General features: G+C 38.6%; 2 pseudogenes; both read right to left on the bottom strand.

Annotated features, from left to right (window-relative positions):
- Positions 1-555: 555 nt before the first annotated feature.
- On the bottom strand, positions 556-2,364 carry LOC116662192 (annotated as a pseudogene).
- A 573-nt stretch (positions 2,365-2,937) lies between these two features.
- On the bottom strand, positions 2,938-3,808 carry LOC116661816 (annotated as a pseudogene).
- Between the last annotated feature and the right edge of the window lie 13,569 nt (positions 3,809-17,377).

Raw genomic sequence — 17,377 nt, 5'->3', positions numbered from 1 at the left:
ATTTGCATCTTTATATATCACATAGAGAGACAAAATGCCACTAGATCTGCAGAAACATTCAGTTCTGAGCACTTACATGGCAGGATAACTTTTTGTGTTATAACCCGTCACATACAGAATAACAAAACAAAAGAAAAAAATTCTGCAGCCTCATGTTACAAAAAACATACTGCTGGAAAATATTAAGAAGGGGTAAAGGATATCTATAATGCAAAGTAACAACTAGTGTCCAAGAACAAACAAACCTCTAAATAAAAATATTAAATTACACATAGCAACTGAAGCACAAATACTTCATTAAGAACAGTAAAGATTTAATAGGACTGGTTAATAAAACACACAAATGTAGATGAGCTAGGGCAACCAGTAAATAAAACCAAAATAATGGGGAAAAAATCAGAACCACTGTTTTCCCCTAGTTGGAGTACAATTTTTTTTGAGTGTCTTTCTGTTCATATAATACCTAACACTGTACATTAAGATTTTAATGTCATAGAAAAACTTGTTTCTTCCTTATTATTCTTTAAATCCTTGATAATCTTTTCAAAGGAGACATTATGATGAATGAAAATCAGCCAGGGAATGGACACTTGTTTTTATCACTGCAGATTTACAGAACCTTTTAAAAAAGTTACGATCTTTTTTCCTCTCGGCTTCAAATCCATCAACTCCATTGCTATCTGTTCTTTTTTCCTATTATTGTGGATGTTAAAGCCTAAAACTTTGGCTCACTTGGGGTAGTGGATCCAAGCCTAGAACTTTGTGTATCTTGTGGAATGCAAGGAGTCTCAATGCATATTGCACACTGGATGTGATGTCTTCACACTGCTGCTCAATCATTGTTGTCAAGGTATCAAAGGGATACTTCCCACATGGATCCGAAAGTCCAGACTTTCTTTAAGAGCCAGACTACCTTTAAGAATACGCCTGAAGAAATGCAATCAAAAACTCTTCTCAGTGCATCTTCTTCAGGGCTCTGAGGACTAGCAGCAGTACTGATTGCTTTCTCTGTGAATAACTCCATGGCCCCACTTGGAAAATCAGACCAAATTGGAACTCACTGACAGAGGTCCTGGAGGATACATATGATAATCGCACAGGACTGCAGACTAACTCTAGCCTTGAACCACTTAGTGTGGTGTAGAACAGCTAGAGCATCAAGGCATTTTTGCCTCTCCAAGACATCTGGTGGGTCTTTCACTATACCTGAGGTTACATCTCCTACCCTCATGTTCTCTTCTCAGATAATTGGAGATGTCTGGATGATAGTGATTTACATTTTGGGTTCCACACATGAATTGAAAATTATTCCCACTTCAGAAACAGCGCATTTTATGTCATACTTCTCAGGACTTATAATAGCAATCTGTTTGGGTATGTTTTCTGCACTACAGTTTAATAATGACTTTGAAGGTTTCTCTGAACACAGACAAACAAGGTGGACATTTCTGTCTCCTTGGAGAAATAATCCTTTTGACAGTACTCCCACTCACAAAAGTGCTTATAAAGTTCTGTCCACCCTCTTTTTTTTTTTTTTTGTCATCTCCCTCTTTGCTCTTGCTTTTGTCGTATTCAAAGTGTCTGAAACAAGTTTTAAAGCATGTTCAGAGATACAAACAATTTTCTGAACTGCTTATAATTCCTCTTCAATTGGACAAATGGTTGCATTAATTACATAAGGGTCATCAGATGAATCAGGATGGCATAACAGTGTGGGCCCTTGTAGCTGAGAAGGTGTGCCTGGTCAGACTCCTAGAAGGCCTACTGGCCATGGGGGACCATGAGGATAGGCCCCATTAGGCATTTGGCAGCAATCACCCCAATGATACTGTTCTTCCTACATTTTTCTCCAGTATATGTCCTCCTCATAATGTCTCATTTCACTTTCCTCTTTTCTTTTTGTGCAGTACTCCTCCTTCTGAATTTGCTCCCTTATTTTCTCTTCTTGAATCTTTCTTACTTAGCTATGAGGTTTTACTTCTACTTACAAGTCTAGATTTACTTTTTTTTTTTTTTTAATATTGAAGTCTGTGTCTTTATGCTTTTAAGTGCATCTACTTAGCATTGGGATCATGAAAGCTGCACCTGCATAATTTGCAATGGAAGTGAATTATTTTTCTTTCATCATTTCATACCTTCTCCACATAATCATGGCCCACTGGCTGCACATCACTCTGCAAAGTAGCAAGAGATGGGAAGTGTGACTGGTTCTAATAACACTGTGTCTGGCTTGACTTCTGGAATCTGTACAGAAGTGACAACAGTGCTTTTAACACATTCACTTTTACGTCTTCGGTTTTATTTCCTGTTGATTGCAATTTGTTACCTTCAGTTTATTTTGGGTGTAGATGTCTTCTTGGCAGCCATATTCGCAGGCACTGCTGATACTTTAGTGTTGGCTGTGCCATTGAGATGAGATTCCTGTAATTGTAAGACCTTTCACTGAAGAGGTTACAATTGATGATATATTCACAGTATGACTGCTTGCTGCAGTGCTTGGAGAGGCAGTCGGTTTTGAAGCAGACACAGCTGTTGAAAAAGTAGCTTGGCTAACAACATTTGGTTCTGTTGAAGGAATGGGTTCTTCCCATTTGTCCCCCAGTTTTGTCTGTAGTTTAACCTCTTTCATTTGATGCTTAGCACCATGAATGTGGGCAGCATAGGGCATCATCTGCTTCTACAAGACACACTGCAGAGCTCACACTATAGCTGATTCAGAAAGACAGAAACATGAGTAGAGTTGTTGTTGGTGCTGATATTCTGTGAGGCTTTCAGTGTGGCTTCTTTTCTTTTTTTTCCCCCAATGTTTCTGTCTTTCTGAATGCTCTTTATGTCTTTAGTCCAGCACACCCCAACTTATGGACATCATAATAGTGAATCTTGGGTGGTTTGGAAGGCTGTTTAGGTTTCAGTTATTTATTTTGGAATGCTGCATTTTTAGTAAAGGTGGTCCCTGTCCAGGCAGCTGTTGCAGCAGCAGGAGCAGTAGCGTCAGCTGATGCTACTGCCTGTTTCTATTGCTGCTGTTGTTAGTAGTAGGAGGATATAGCCGAACAAACTTCTGTTTCATAACCTGAATAAGACATACCAGATGAGTAGCTGCTCTCATACTATAAGTAGCGCTCCAGGTACAGGATGGCACCACAGTAGCTGTGGCTGCTACTGGCTGTAAGATGGAGGGTACAGGACAAATGGAGAAAGTAGTGGTACCTGGACTTGGTGTGGCTGGTTTTATGACTGTCACTTGTCCCTTGTTTCCTGGACTTGTGTATACTGAGTTGCACCTTGGCTGTAACGTGCTTTAGGGGCTGTCTGATAGTAGGTCTCAGCAACAGAAGGCTGAGGCTGGGCAGCAGCAGCTACAGCAGCAGCACTTGCTATCGGTTGTTGGTAGTGCTGCTTACTATTACAATGTACCGCAGGAGCTCTAGATCTTACATATGACTATTAGTCCTGGTAGTTTTGTGTAGTAGCTGGGGGGGATGGGGAGGTGGAGGTACTTCTTGTTGCCTCTGGATATAATCATAGTTGGTTGCTGTGTGTTCAATGGGGTAACCTCTATAAAGCAACAACAGCTACTGGAGCACGGCCTGCCAACTGAGAGTAGGCTCCACCTGAGACTGGCTCCTAGCTATGCTGGGCTGCAGCCACTGCTGCCACCCTTCACTGGGTGAATCCAAAGTAGTTACTGGTTGCCATTTTGGCATGTTCCCCTGGACTGGGCACAGAGGTGAAAGAAACCACAGGGCATACGGGAACCATGGGCTCCATTGCTGCTGCTGAAGTTTAAACTCTAATGTGCTGCTTCCTTCCTCTGCCCAGCTCCTCCTCAGTGGAGAATACACTGCTGCCTCCTGCTACACTGCACAGGCCTGACTTATATTATTTTCCTCCCCTCTAAAGGAGTGCTTTTTACCTTGAGCTTTATTTAGTTATAATTGACACATAACACTGAGTGAATTTTGGGTGTACAAAAGAATTAGATCCCCAAAACTTCGTTCTGGAAGTTTGGACCCTTTGACCAATAGCTCCCCATTTCCTTTTACCCTCTGGCTCCAGACAGCCACCATTCTCTTCCCTGTTTCTATGAGCTGCTGTTTTTAGATTCTGAATGTAAGTGATATCAAACAATATTTGTCTTTTCTCTGTCTGATTTATTTCACCCAGCATAACACTCTCACAGTCCATCCATGTTGTTGTAAATAGCAAGATTTCCTTTACTTAATGTGTAGATAACACTTCATTGAATGCACATACCAAATTTTATTTAACCATCATTCATTGATGACCTTTTTACATGTTTCCTTCTCTTGGCTACAGTGAGTAATACTACACTGAACATATGAGTGTGTATCTCTTTGAGATTTGATTTTATTTCCCTTTAATATATACCCAAAAGTGGGATTGCTGCATCCTGTGGTAGCTCTGTTATCTTTTTTTTCCTGTGTATTTTGACATGCTCCACTCATTTAATTTGCTTTTGTTACTTATGCTTTTGGTGTTAATGTCGAAAAAAAACTGTTGTCAAAACCAGTATCAAGGACTTTCCTTCTTTATTTTCTTTATAGAGTTCCAGGATTTTTGTTCTTAAATTTAACTTAATCCATATTGGGTTAATTTTTGTGAGTAGTGTAATACAGGTGTACAGTTTCATTCCTTTACAAGTTTATTTTCCCAACAACATTGGGAGAGACTGTATCTTTTCTACATTAAGAATTTTTAACTCCTTTGTCAGATATTAGTTGACCATTTAAGCATGTGTTTTATTTCTGGGATCTCTAATTTATTTAATTGATCTTTATGTTACTTTTTGTGCCAGAACCATATTGTTTTGATTAGCTTTGAATTTTACATTGAAACCTGGAAATGTGACGCTCTAGCTTTGTTCTTATTTATAAAGAATGCTTTGTCTATTTGGGATCTGTTTTGACTCCATACTTTAAAATTGTTTTTATTCTGTGATTGGGATTTTGGTAGGAATAGCATTGAATCCATAGATGGATTTGGGTGTTGTTATCATCTTAATATTAATTCTTTTGACAGTGTGAATAAGATACATCTTTTAATTCATTTGTATGTTCAAATTTTTTTCAAAGAATATCTTACATATTTTCAGTGCACAGAACTTGATTTCATCGACGATATTTATCACTGTTTTTATGCTGCTGTAAACGATTTGAAAGACACTGTCAGATATTTCATTGTTTGGTATAAAAACACAACTGGCTTTTGTATGGCTATTTTTTATCCTGCCATTTTATTAGATTCATTAACTTGTTCTAACAGGTTTCTGGTGGAGTATTATTCTTTATATCTCCACGTATCATCTATGATATCTGCACATAAAGAAGTTACTTCTTTTCCTTCTGACTTGGATACCTTTTATGTGTTTATTTATTTTGTTGCCTAATTTGTTCCCCTAATTGTGGGACTTCCAATACTATTTTGCACAGGAGTAGTGAGAGTGGGCATCCTTGTCTTTATCTGATTTTAGAGGAGAAGCTTTCACTTTTCACCATTATGATGTTAGCAGTGATAGCTTTATCATTAAGGCTATACCCAGTTTGTTTATGCTTTTTAGTATGAAAAGGTGTTAAATTTTAAAATATTTTTTACAGATAGAGATTTTAATTCTTCATTCTGTTAATGTGTATCATTTTTTTCTTTTTCTTTTTTTGTTTTAATACTGAAATAGAGTTGATTTACAGTATTACATTTCGGGTATATAACATAGTAATTCAAAAAATTTTAGATGATACTCTTTTAAGCTTATTAAACAAATTTTGGCTGTATTTCATATGTTCATCTTACATTCTGGAGCCTCACAAAAGTTGTTTATTGGCTCTATCTTTTTCTGTCTATCTTTTTCTGTTTTGATTATGTTACTGTATAAAGTTTGCTAATATTTTGTGCTTTTGTAATTTAGTCATGGTTAAAATTGAATTTATTAGGTATTTAATTAGCCATTATTTAAAATGTTATACAGAAATTTATGTAACTTTAAGCCAGTATTCATGTTTAAAGTATAAATATTCAAAGTTTCCAGTGGATAAAAATATCACAGGGAATGAGAAGAAAAGTACTCTACTGTTTTAGATAGCACCATTTCTTTTTCATATTATTAAATATAGTTCTTTGAAAAAAAATGGTGGTTTAACAGTTTTATTGCAACTGTCAGTATATATTTCACTCTACTTAAAAATTGGTTTTGAGATTTTAATTCTTTTATTTGTGAGTGCACTAATGTAGTTCTTTTTCCTCTAGAAACTTGTGAACTATATTTTTAATAAAATATTGAAGCAGGCAATTAATTACACTAGTAATACAATTTTATATTAAAAGTTAATTATAGAGTTGATTGTTCGTATGCAAATTTTCTCGAATTTCAAAATTATCTTCATTACTTTACTGTTAGGTTAACAAAGCCATTGACCTTTGCTGATTGTGTTGGAGATGAACTTCCTTTAGGATGGGAAACTGTATATGATAAACAAGTTGGAATTTATTACATGGACCACATAAAAAGTAAGTGAAGTGCCACAATTAATTTTTATGTCCTTCACGGAGTGCCAGCTGGAGACCCATTCCTCTCTCAGATTCACATTTTCTCTCTCTCCCATTTTTGTTCTAGCTGCCCTCAGTGTTCCTGCCATTGTCATTACTACTGGGGACATGAAGTTTCCCTTAGTGTGCTTTCTGTCCTTGGAGTTATTAAGTGTGGGAGAGGCTGGGAGGATGCACAGTGTACGCCGTGTGAGTGTGAAGCTCCTCCCTCACTCGGTCTCATGGCTCCTTGTGTCCCCATAGTGTGATCGGGCCAGGCTGGTGCTTGTAGGACTGACTCCCGCATTGTCACTGGCTGGCCGGCCTCCTCAGTTCAGCGTTAAGGAACCTACATGGCGAGCCTTCCTGTCTCTGTCCAGGCCTGTGGGGTTTCCGATCCATACACTCGGCTTCCCCTTGATTGCAGCTCCTACCTAAGGACTGGGCAGCAGGATGAGTACTGCCTCAGTCCTGCTGCCCTCCCAGGCGGTTATCCACATGGCACGAGGGCTTCTAGGCGGACCCACTGCCCAGTGGACAGGGTGCAGTGCTCCATGAGGGCAGCCCTCCCCCTGGCCCGGCTGGTGCCCTCATCTGCTTGTGTGTGGTTGTCTGGTCATGTGGGCTGTCTTCCCAGCTACAGGTTGGTCACCCCAGCAGGTGAAAGCTGCTGGGCACAGGGGCACCAGGGTCTCCTCACCAGGGTTTACCTCTCTGGGCCCAGGTGGTGTGATGGTATGGCACAGGCATTTAGCTGACACGACCTTTTTGGAAAGCCTGCCTGCTTGCCATTGAGGCCTGGAACCCATTCTGGCGCATCTGTCGTAAACCCTGCTTGCTCATGTTTTGGACAATTGACTCTGAATTACTTTAGGTCAGTTCAGGTGAGATGTAGCTGGAAGCGAGTTGGAAGGAAAATATGGGGCTTAAGACAGGTTGGAGCCAGAGGTAGGCATGAGTCCTTCCAGGAGCTGGTCGAATGAGAAAGCCAGGGGAAAATGGGGGGATTTATGGCAGGAGGAGACGAGGAAGTCCATGAAGAAGGCAGAAGGACGTGGTCTGGCATGGGGGGAAGGGGAGGGAGCAAGCTAGTCACAGGGACAGCAGAGCTGACAGTAACCAGGTTGGACAAGTCAGGGAGAAGAAGATTGGATGCATCCCTTAGTTTGACAGTGACAAGTTCCTCTGGGTTCATGTCCACCCATATTTACTGACTGTGTGAACAATTGTCTGACATCATCTTGCCCTCCAAGGAAGTGTTCCATATCTACAGAGCTTTGGTCTCCTCCAAGCGGTGGGAATGTAAATAGAAGATGATCCACACTTTGGGAAGATTCCTTATGCAGACGCTTCCATAATGAACATCCTGGTAGTTAATTAGTTTTCATATCAACCAGTAACATAACTGTGCAATTATTGGTCAACCTAAAGATTTTACTGGAAGTCACTTATGTCCTTACCCTTTTCATTTCAGAGCTTACCCAGATTGAGGACCCCAGAGAACAATGGAGACGAGAGCAGGAACGGATGCTGAAGGAGTACTTAATTGTAGCCCAGGAGGCTCTCAATGCCAAGAAAGAAATCTACCAGATTAAGCAGCAGCGGTTCGAGCTGGCTCAGGAGGAATATCAGCAGCTGCACAAAATGTGTGAGGACGACACCTGCTCCTATGCTAGCTGTGAGTTGCCTGGCTCCTCCAGTGAGCACGCACGACTTTAAGAGACATCTCTGCTAGGTTATCTGCAAAGCCCGAACTTCACTCTGGAGAGGCAGCTTCATAAAGTTTCTAATCACACACAGACAGGGGATTAGCCTTCCACATGGGAATCGATGGTCATTCACTACCATCCTTTAGCAAATATTTATCAGGTTCCCACCTTGTGCCCAGGCACAGTGATATGGTGGAGCCTAACAGAGGAGAGGTCCCTGCCCTCAGGGAGTGTCCGAGCAGCTGGGGAAGGGAGGACATAAACAAGCACATTTCAGGTCATGACACAAAACAATCTTCTCAATTTTTAAGTTTATTGTTATTAAACTGTAGTGCTTTAAAGTATTTTAGTTTTAGATGTACAACATAGTGATTCAAAATTTATATAGATTAAATTGAGTTAAGTTACTACAAAATAATGGCTGTATTTCCTATGCTGTACAGTATAGCCTTGTAGCTTGTTTATTATATACCTAGCAGTTTGTATCTCTTAATATTCTACCCCTATCTTGCCTGTCCCTCCTGTCTCCCCCAGGTAACTACTATTTGTTTATTATTTGTAGCTGCAAGTCTGTTTCTGTTTTGTTACATTCACTAGCTTGTTTTATTTTTAGATTCCACACACAAGTGATAAAATACAGTATTTGTCTTTCTGCATCTGATTTTTGTCAGTAAGCATAATAGCCTCTAGGTCCATCCACACTGTTGCAAATGGCAAAATTTCATTCTTTCTTATGGTTGAGAAGCATTCCCTTGTATTTACATATATCTTTTTCATCCCTTCATCTGTTGATGAACACTTAAGTTGCCCCATATCTTGATGACGGTAAATAGTGATGTTATGAATGTTGGGATGTATGTGCTTATTCAACTTAGTGTCTGTTCTTTCCCCTTCCCTCCCTTCCTTCCTCCCTTTCTTCCTTCCTCTCTCCCTCTTTCTCTCTCTCTCTCCCTCCCTCTCTTTCTTTCTCCTTCCTTCCTTCCCTTCCCTTTCCCTTTCTTTTTTTCCCTGAACAAACATCCCTAGAAGGGGACATGCTGGATCATATGGTATTGCTATTCTTAGTTTTATGAGACCCTCCATACGGTTTCCACAAAGCCTGAATCAGCTTACATTCCCACCGATGATCCACAAGGATTCCTTTTTGTCCACACTCTCTCCAGGGTTTATCATTTGTGGACTTTTTAACGATGGCCATTCTGTCTGGTGTGAGGTGATACCTCGCTGTGGTTTTGACTTGCATTTCTCCAATAATTGGCGATGGTAGCTGTCTTTTCATGTGCCTGTTGATCTTCTTTGGAGAGATGTCTGTTTAGATCTTGTGACCGAATTTTGCTTGGGTTGTTTGTTTTTTTGTCATTATATGAACTGTTTATGTATTTTGGATACTAACCACTTGTCAGCCACATCATTTGCAAATATTTTCTCCCTTTCTGTTGATTGTCTTTTGGTTTTGTTGATGATTTCCCTTGTTGTGCAAAAGCTCATAAGTTTGAGTAGGTCCCATTTGTTTATTTTTGCTTTTATTTCCACTGCCTTAGCAGATAACATCCAGAAAAAAATACCGCTACGATTTGTGTCAGCGTGTTCTTCCTGTGTTTCCTTCTAGGAGTTTTATGATATCTGGGCTTCCATTTAGGTCTTTAATCCATTTTCAGTGTATTCTTGGACACAGTTTTAGAGAATGTTCTAGTTTCTTTCTTTCTTTTTTTTTTTTTTTTACGTGTAGCTGCCCAGTTTTCCCTGTACCACTAGTTGAGGAGACTGTCTCTTTTCAGTTGCACGTTCTTGCCTCTTTTGTTATGGATTAATTGACTGTAAGTGTGGGGGCTTATTTCTGGGCTCTCTGTTCTGTTCCATTGATCTATGTGTTTGTTTTTGAGCCAGTACCATGCTGCTTTGATTACTGTAGCTTGTCGTATTGTATGAAGTCAGGGAGTAAGATACTTCCATCTTTGTTCTTTTTTTTCCCTCAAGATTGCTGTGGAAACTTGGGGTCTTTTCTGGTTCCACATAAACTTTAGGATTATTTGTTCTAGTTCTGTGAAAAATGTCCCGAATATCTTGATAGACATTGCTTTAAATGTGTAGATTGCTTTGGGTAGTGTGGCCATTTTAATAATATTAATTCTTCCCATGCAAGGACTTGGGACATCTTTCCATTTCTTTGCATCATGCTTAATTCATCAGAGTTCTGTAGTTTTCAGAGTATAGGTCTTTCACCTTCTCAGTTAAATATATTCTTAGATATTGAATTCTTCTTGATGCAGTTTTAAACAGGATTGTTTTCTTGCTTTCTTTTCCTGGCATTTCATTATTAGTGTATAGAAAAGCAAGAGATTTCTGTATAATTAACCTTATACCCTGCAGTCTTGCTGAATTAACTTATTCTAATAGTTTTTTGTATGGAGTTTCTGGAGTCCTCTCCATGGACTATCATGACATGCACGAATAATGCCAGTGTTATCTCCTCCCTTCTGATTTAGATGTCTTTTATTTCTTTTTCTTGTCTGATTGCTGTGGCTAAGACTTTAAGTGAAGTTGTGAGAGTGGGCCTTCTTGTATTATATCTCATTTTAGAGGAAACGCTTTCAGCTTTTCACTGTTGAGTGTGATGTTGACTGTGGGTTTGTTGAAAATGGCATTTGTTATATTAAGATAGGTTCCCCCTAAACCAATTTGATGAAAGTTTTTATCATGAATGGATGCTGAGTTTTGTCAGATGCTTTTCCCTTGAGATGGTCATGTGATTTCTGTTAATGTGGTGTATCACATTAATTGATATACATATGTTGAACCATCCTTGTGACCCTGGAATAAATCCCAGTTGATCCTGGTATATGATCCCTTCTTTTAATGTTGAATTTGGTTTGCTGATATTTTGCTGAGGATTTTGCATCTATATTCATCAAACTTGTTGACCTGTAAGAATCTTCTTCTTCTGCTTCCTCTTCTTCTGTTTTCTGTTTCTTTGTTTGTTTGTTTTGTAGTGTCTTTGTCTGGTTTTAGTATCAGGGTAATGTTGGCCTCAAAGACTGAATTTGGGAGTGTTCCCTCCTCTTCAGTAATTTGGAATAGTTTGAGAGGGATAGGGAATAATTCTTTATATGTTGGTATGGTTCTCCCTTCAAGCCATCCAGTCCTGGGCTTTTGTTTGTTGGATGTTTTTAAAGTTACAACTACAATTTTACTGCTACTGATTAGTCTGTTAAGATTATCTATTATTTATTTCTAATTTTGTTAATTTGGGTCTTCTCTGCTTTTTTCTTGGTGAGCCTAGCAAAGGTTTATCAGTTTCATTTGTCTCTTTAGGAAAAAAAACAGCTCTTGGTTTATTGATCTTTTTTTTTTTTTTTTTGTCGGTATCTATAATGTTTATTTTTCCTCTGATATGTATTATTACTTTTTTTCTTTTGAGTTTGTTCTTTTGTTCCTAATTCCTTTTGATAGCAGGTTAGATTGTTTGAGATTTTTCTTTTTGTGGGGGTAAGCCTGAATCACTATGAATTTTCCTCAGAATTGATTTTGCTGTATCCCATAGATTTTTGGGAGGTTGTGTTTTCATTTTGATTTGTCTTGAGGTATTTTTTTAATTTCATTCTTAAATTTGTCATTGATCCATTGTTTTTTAGTAGCCTGTTTAGACTCTGTGTGTTTGTTCTTTTGTCCTTTTTGTTTTTGTATTTGATTTCTAGTTTTATAGCATTGTGGTTGGAAAAAAAATGTGATATGATTTCTGTCCTCTTAAAAAATTTGAGATTTCTTTTGTACCCTAGCCTGTGAACTCTCCTGAAGTATGCATCATGATGTTTTTATGTGGAAAATCCTGTAGTTGTCTATTAAGTCCTGGTGGCCTGTTGTTGCATTTAAGACCACAGATTCCTTGTTGATTATTTTTTCAGATGATATGTCTCCTGAAGTAAGTTGTGTGTTAAAGTCTTCTACTTTGTTTTCAGTCTGTTTTGCCTAATATGATTATTACTTCCCCCATTTTCAAATTTCCATTTGAATAAATACCTTTCACTGCTTAATTTCAGTCCTTGTGTGTGTCTTTAGCTCTGAATTGAAAATCGTCAAGGGGCTTATACCTGTGTCCTATTTTTTCATTCATTTAGCCACTTTATGTATTTTATTTGTAGTGCTTGGTCCATTGGCATTTACAGTAATTATTGATAGGTATGTACTTATTGCCATTTTTTTTCTTGCTTTTCAAATATTGAGTAGTTCCTTAACATTTCTTTCCTTTCAGGCCTTTGACTATGTTATGCCACTCCATTCTGGCTTGCAAATTTTCTGGAGAGAAGTCAGGTGATAGCGTTATATGCATTCACATTGGTGTAAGGAAGATTTATGTATTTCTTTTAATGTTTTACTCCATTGTTTTTGAGTAACTGTGATTCTAAATAAATGAAAATTTGAGGGAATTTTGACAGCTATTTAAGCTGTACCAGAAATTTATTTCTAGTTGTTTGCAATTCTGACCAATAGAGGATTAAATAAGTTTTCCAGAGAAATGGTTTTATTTTTTGTTGTTTTTCTTCTTATTTATTTGTAGATTAGGAGGTATCACCTGCTCAAATTATTTGGATGTGGTTTTCTGTGTAAGGCTTTCTTCAACTGGAAACAAAGAGGGAACCCCAGCGGAATGGTAGGAGGGGTGTGCTTGCAATATAATCAGGCCTCATACCTCTCAGGTGGGCGATCCACAAGCTGATGAATAATTAAATCACAGAGGCCCTCCCACAGGACAGAGAGTTCTAAACCCTACTTCAGGCTCCCCAGCCCGGAATTCTGTCCTTAGGAGGATGAGATCCCAGGACATCTGGGTTTGAAGGCCTAACTTCAGGAGCCTACAGGACTAGGGAAGACAGAGACTCCATTCTCTTGGGAAACGTGTACAGGATCTCTTAAGCACTGTGTCATGAGGCAGTGACTTCTAGGAACCTGTATCTGACCCAGGGAATGTGTCCTGGGAAGTTAGGGGACAGCTGTGGGTCATTAGGGGAAATAAAAACTGGTGGCAGACATTCCAGGAGTGTTCAACTACATGAGCTTTCGTGGAGGCTGACATCTTGATTGGATCATTAGCACCAAGACCTAGTCCCATTTAACAGCCTGTAGCCTTATAGGCTGGGCATCCTCAGGCCAAAAAACATTCTGGGTGGGAACACAATCCCACACACATCAGCAGACTTCCTGAGCCACAAACACTGCCTGACATGGCCCTACCCACCAGAAGTCTAGGACCAAGATTCACCCAGCAGTGGGCAAGCACCAGCTCCCGCTGCCCAGCCTCATCCACCAGGGAACATAAACTTCTAGCCCTGCCTCATCCACCAGGGGACAGATAGCAGAAATAAGAAAGCATCAGTCCCAAAGCCCATAAAAGGAATCAACAAACACAGGCCAGACTTTACACTGGGACCGGTCGAACCCTAGTCCTTGGATTATAAAAAGAGGAGTGTACTGCTGGGCATCACCCACAGAGGGCAAACTCTCCAAGGTCGAGAAATGTAACTAAACCTAAATAAAAATACAAATATAAAGACAGACAACATGAGGTGGCGGAGGAATATCTTCTAGCCCAAAGCAAAAGTTAAAATCCTAGAACAAGTAAAGGATGAGGAGATAGACAATCCAACAAAGAGTTTAATGCAACGATGGCCAAGATGTTCAGAGAACTCAAGAGGATTACAGATGCACCGAGTGAAGTCTTTAGCAAAGAGCTGGAAAATACAAAGAATACTCAAACAGAGTTGAAGAATAAAATCACTGAAATGAATAACACACTGGAAGAAACCAAGAATAGACTAAATGAGGCAGAAGAACAGATCAATGAGCCAGAAGACAGATGAGTGGAAATCACTACTGCAGAACAGAAAAAAGAATGAAAAGAAATGAGGATAGTTTAAGAGAACTCGGGGACAACATGAGTGTCAATAATATTTGCATTATAACGGTCTCAGAAAGACAAGAGGGAGAGATAGACCTGTGAAAATTTTCAGAGCGATAATCACTGAAAAATTCCCTAATTTGAGAGAGGAAACAGTCACCCACTTCTGGGAAGTACAGAGATTTCCACACAGGATCAACCCAAAGAGGAACACACCAACCCACACAGCAATCAAATTGACAAAAATTAAGGATAAGGAGAAAGTATTAAAATTAGCAAGAAAAAAAGCAACAAATAACATACAAGGGAGCTCCCACAAGATCATGAGCCAATTTTTCTGGAGAAACTCTACAGACCAAAAGGGAGTGTGGCATGATATATTTAAAGTGATGCAAGGGGGAAACTTACAACCAAGAATACTCTATCCAGCAAGGCTCTTGTTTGGATTATGATGGAGAAATCAAAAGCTTTACAGATAAACAAAAGCTTAGAAGATCTCAGTACCACTAAACAAGCTTTACAGCAAATGTTAAAGGAAGGTCTTTGGTCATCAAAGCAGAAGAAAAGAGAATAAAAGGAAGAGAGAAAGGAAAAAAAAAAAAAAAGGCCTACAAAAACAGATCCAAAACACCCAAAATGGCAGTAGGAACATATATGTCTTATCATTACCTTAAATGTAAGTGAATTAAACACTCCAACTAAAAGATATAGACTGGCTGAATAGATACAAAAGCAAGACCCATACATATACTGTGTACAAGAGAGCAACATCAGAGCTTGAGACACATGCACTCAGAAGGTGAGAGAATATAAATAGATAGTCCATGCAAAGAGAAGCCAGAAGAAAGCTGGAGTAGCAATACTTATATTAGACAAAATAGATTTTAAAATAAAGACTGTTACAAGAAACAAAGAAGGATACTACATAATGCTTAAGGGATGAATCCAAGAAGATATACAATTAAAAATATATATGCATGCAACGAAGAGATCCTGAATATATAAGGTAATTTTTAACAGACATAAAAGGAGAAATTGACAATAACACAGTAATGTGGGGAATCTTAACACCCCAGTTACATCAATGGAAAGACAGAAAATCAATAAGGAAATACAGGCCCTACATGACACAGTAGACCAGATGCACTTAATAGATATCTATATATCATTTTATCTGAAAGCAACAGAATATACATTCTTCTCAAGTGCACATGGAACATTCTTCAGAATTGATCACATGCTGACCCACAAAGCAAGCCTCAACAAATTTAAGAAAATTAAAATTCTGGCCTATAGAGTTTCTCCTGAAAAATTGTATCTTTTCTGACCACAAATTATAATGTTAGAAATAAGTTACAAGAAAAATTACAAAAACTACAAAACCAATGAATCATGGAAGAAACCAAAATGGAAATCAAAAAATACTTTGAGACAAATGAAAACAAAATCACAATGATCCAAATCCTCTGTGACACAGCAAAGGCAGTTCTAAGAGGGAAGTTTGTAGCAATACAAGCCTACCTCAGGAAACAAGAAAAATCTCAAATAAACCAACTAACCTTACACCTAAAGCAGCTGGAGAAAGAAGAACAAACAAAACCCAAAGTAGTAGAAGGAAAGAAATCAGAAGGATCAGAACAGAAGTAAATGAAATAGAGATTAAAACAAAACAAAACAAAACAAACTTGACAATATCAGTGAAACTAAAAAGAGATTCTTTGAAAAGATTTTAAAAGTTGATAAGTGTTTAGTCAGACTTACCGAGGAAAAAAAAGAGAGGGCCCTAGTTCATAAAATGAGAAATGAAAAAGGTGATGTTACAACAAGCACCACAGAAATACAAGGGATCATAGTAGGATACTAAGAGCAACTATACACCAATAGAAAGGACTACATAGAATACATGGACAATTTCTCAGGAAGGTAGTTTGCCAAGACTGAATCAGGAAGAAATAGGCAATATGAATAGACCAAACACCAATACTGAAATTGAGTCAGTAATTATAAACCTCCCAACAAGGAAAAGTCCAGGACCAGATGGCTTCACAGGTGAATTTTACCAGATATTTAGAGAAGAGTTAATGCCTATCCTTCTGAATCTAGTCAAGAAAATTGCAGAGGAAGGAACACTTCCAAACTCTTCCTTTCCTTCCCTTCCCTCTCCTCTCCTCTTCTCTTCTTTTCCACCTCCCTCCCTCCTTTCCTTCCTACCCTCCCTCCTTTCCTTCCTTCCCTCCCTCCTTTCCTTCCTTCCCTCCCTCTTTCCCTCCCTCCTTTCCTTCCTTCCTTGCATCTTTCCCTCTTTCTTGCTTCCTTCCCTCCCTCCCTACTTCCCTCCCTCCTTCCTTCCTTTCCCTTCTGTCCTTCCTTCCTTCCTTTCCTCCTTTCCTTCCTTTTCCATCCTTTCCTTTTTTCTTTCCTTTTTATATATTTTTTATTGACTTACAGTCAGTTTACAATGTTGTGTCCGTTTGCAGTGTTGAGCACACTTTTTCACTTATACATGAACATACATACTCATTTTTACATCCTTCTTCGCTGTGACTACCACAAGATCTTGTATATATTTCTCTGTGCTATACAGTATAATGTTGTTCATCTATTCTGCATATGCCTGTCAGTATCTATAAATTTCAAACTCCCAGTCTGTCCCTTCCCACCCCTCTTCCCCCTGACAAACCTGAGTTTGTATTCTATGTATATGAGTCTGTTTCTGTTTTCCACACTCATTCCTTACAGAGCTGGAACAAAAAATAATTAAAATTTGTTTGGAAACACGAAAGAAACTGAGTAGCCAAAGGAGTCTTGAAAAAGAAGTCAGGGGAATCACACTCCCTGACTTCAGACTATACAATAAACCTACAGTAATCAAAACACTATGGTACTGGCACAGAAACAGATACACAGACCAACAGAATAGGGTTGAAAGTCCAGAAATAAACCCACACACTTATGGTCAATTCATCTATGACAAAGGAGGCAAGAAGATACAGTGGAGATAAAATGGTCTCTTTAATAAGTGGTGCTGGGAAAACTGGACAGCTATTAGTAAAAGACTGAAATTAGAACATTCTCTAACTCCGTATACGAAAATAAACTCAAAATGGATGAACGACTTAAATGTAATACCAAATTCTATAAAACTCCTAGAGAAAAACATAGGCAGAACACTTTCTGACATAAATCACAGCAATATGTTTTTTGAAACAGCTCCTGGAGCAATGGAAATAAA

The sequence above is a fragment of the Camelus ferus genome, chromosome X (assembly GCF_009834535.1).
Source record: "Camelus ferus isolate YT-003-E chromosome X, BCGSAC_Cfer_1.0, whole genome shotgun sequence".
NCBI classification, from domain to species: domain Eukaryota; kingdom Metazoa; phylum Chordata; class Mammalia; order Artiodactyla; family Camelidae; genus Camelus; species Camelus ferus.
Note: the sequence above shows the minus strand (reverse complement) of the source record. Positions and strands in the feature narration are given on the sequence as shown.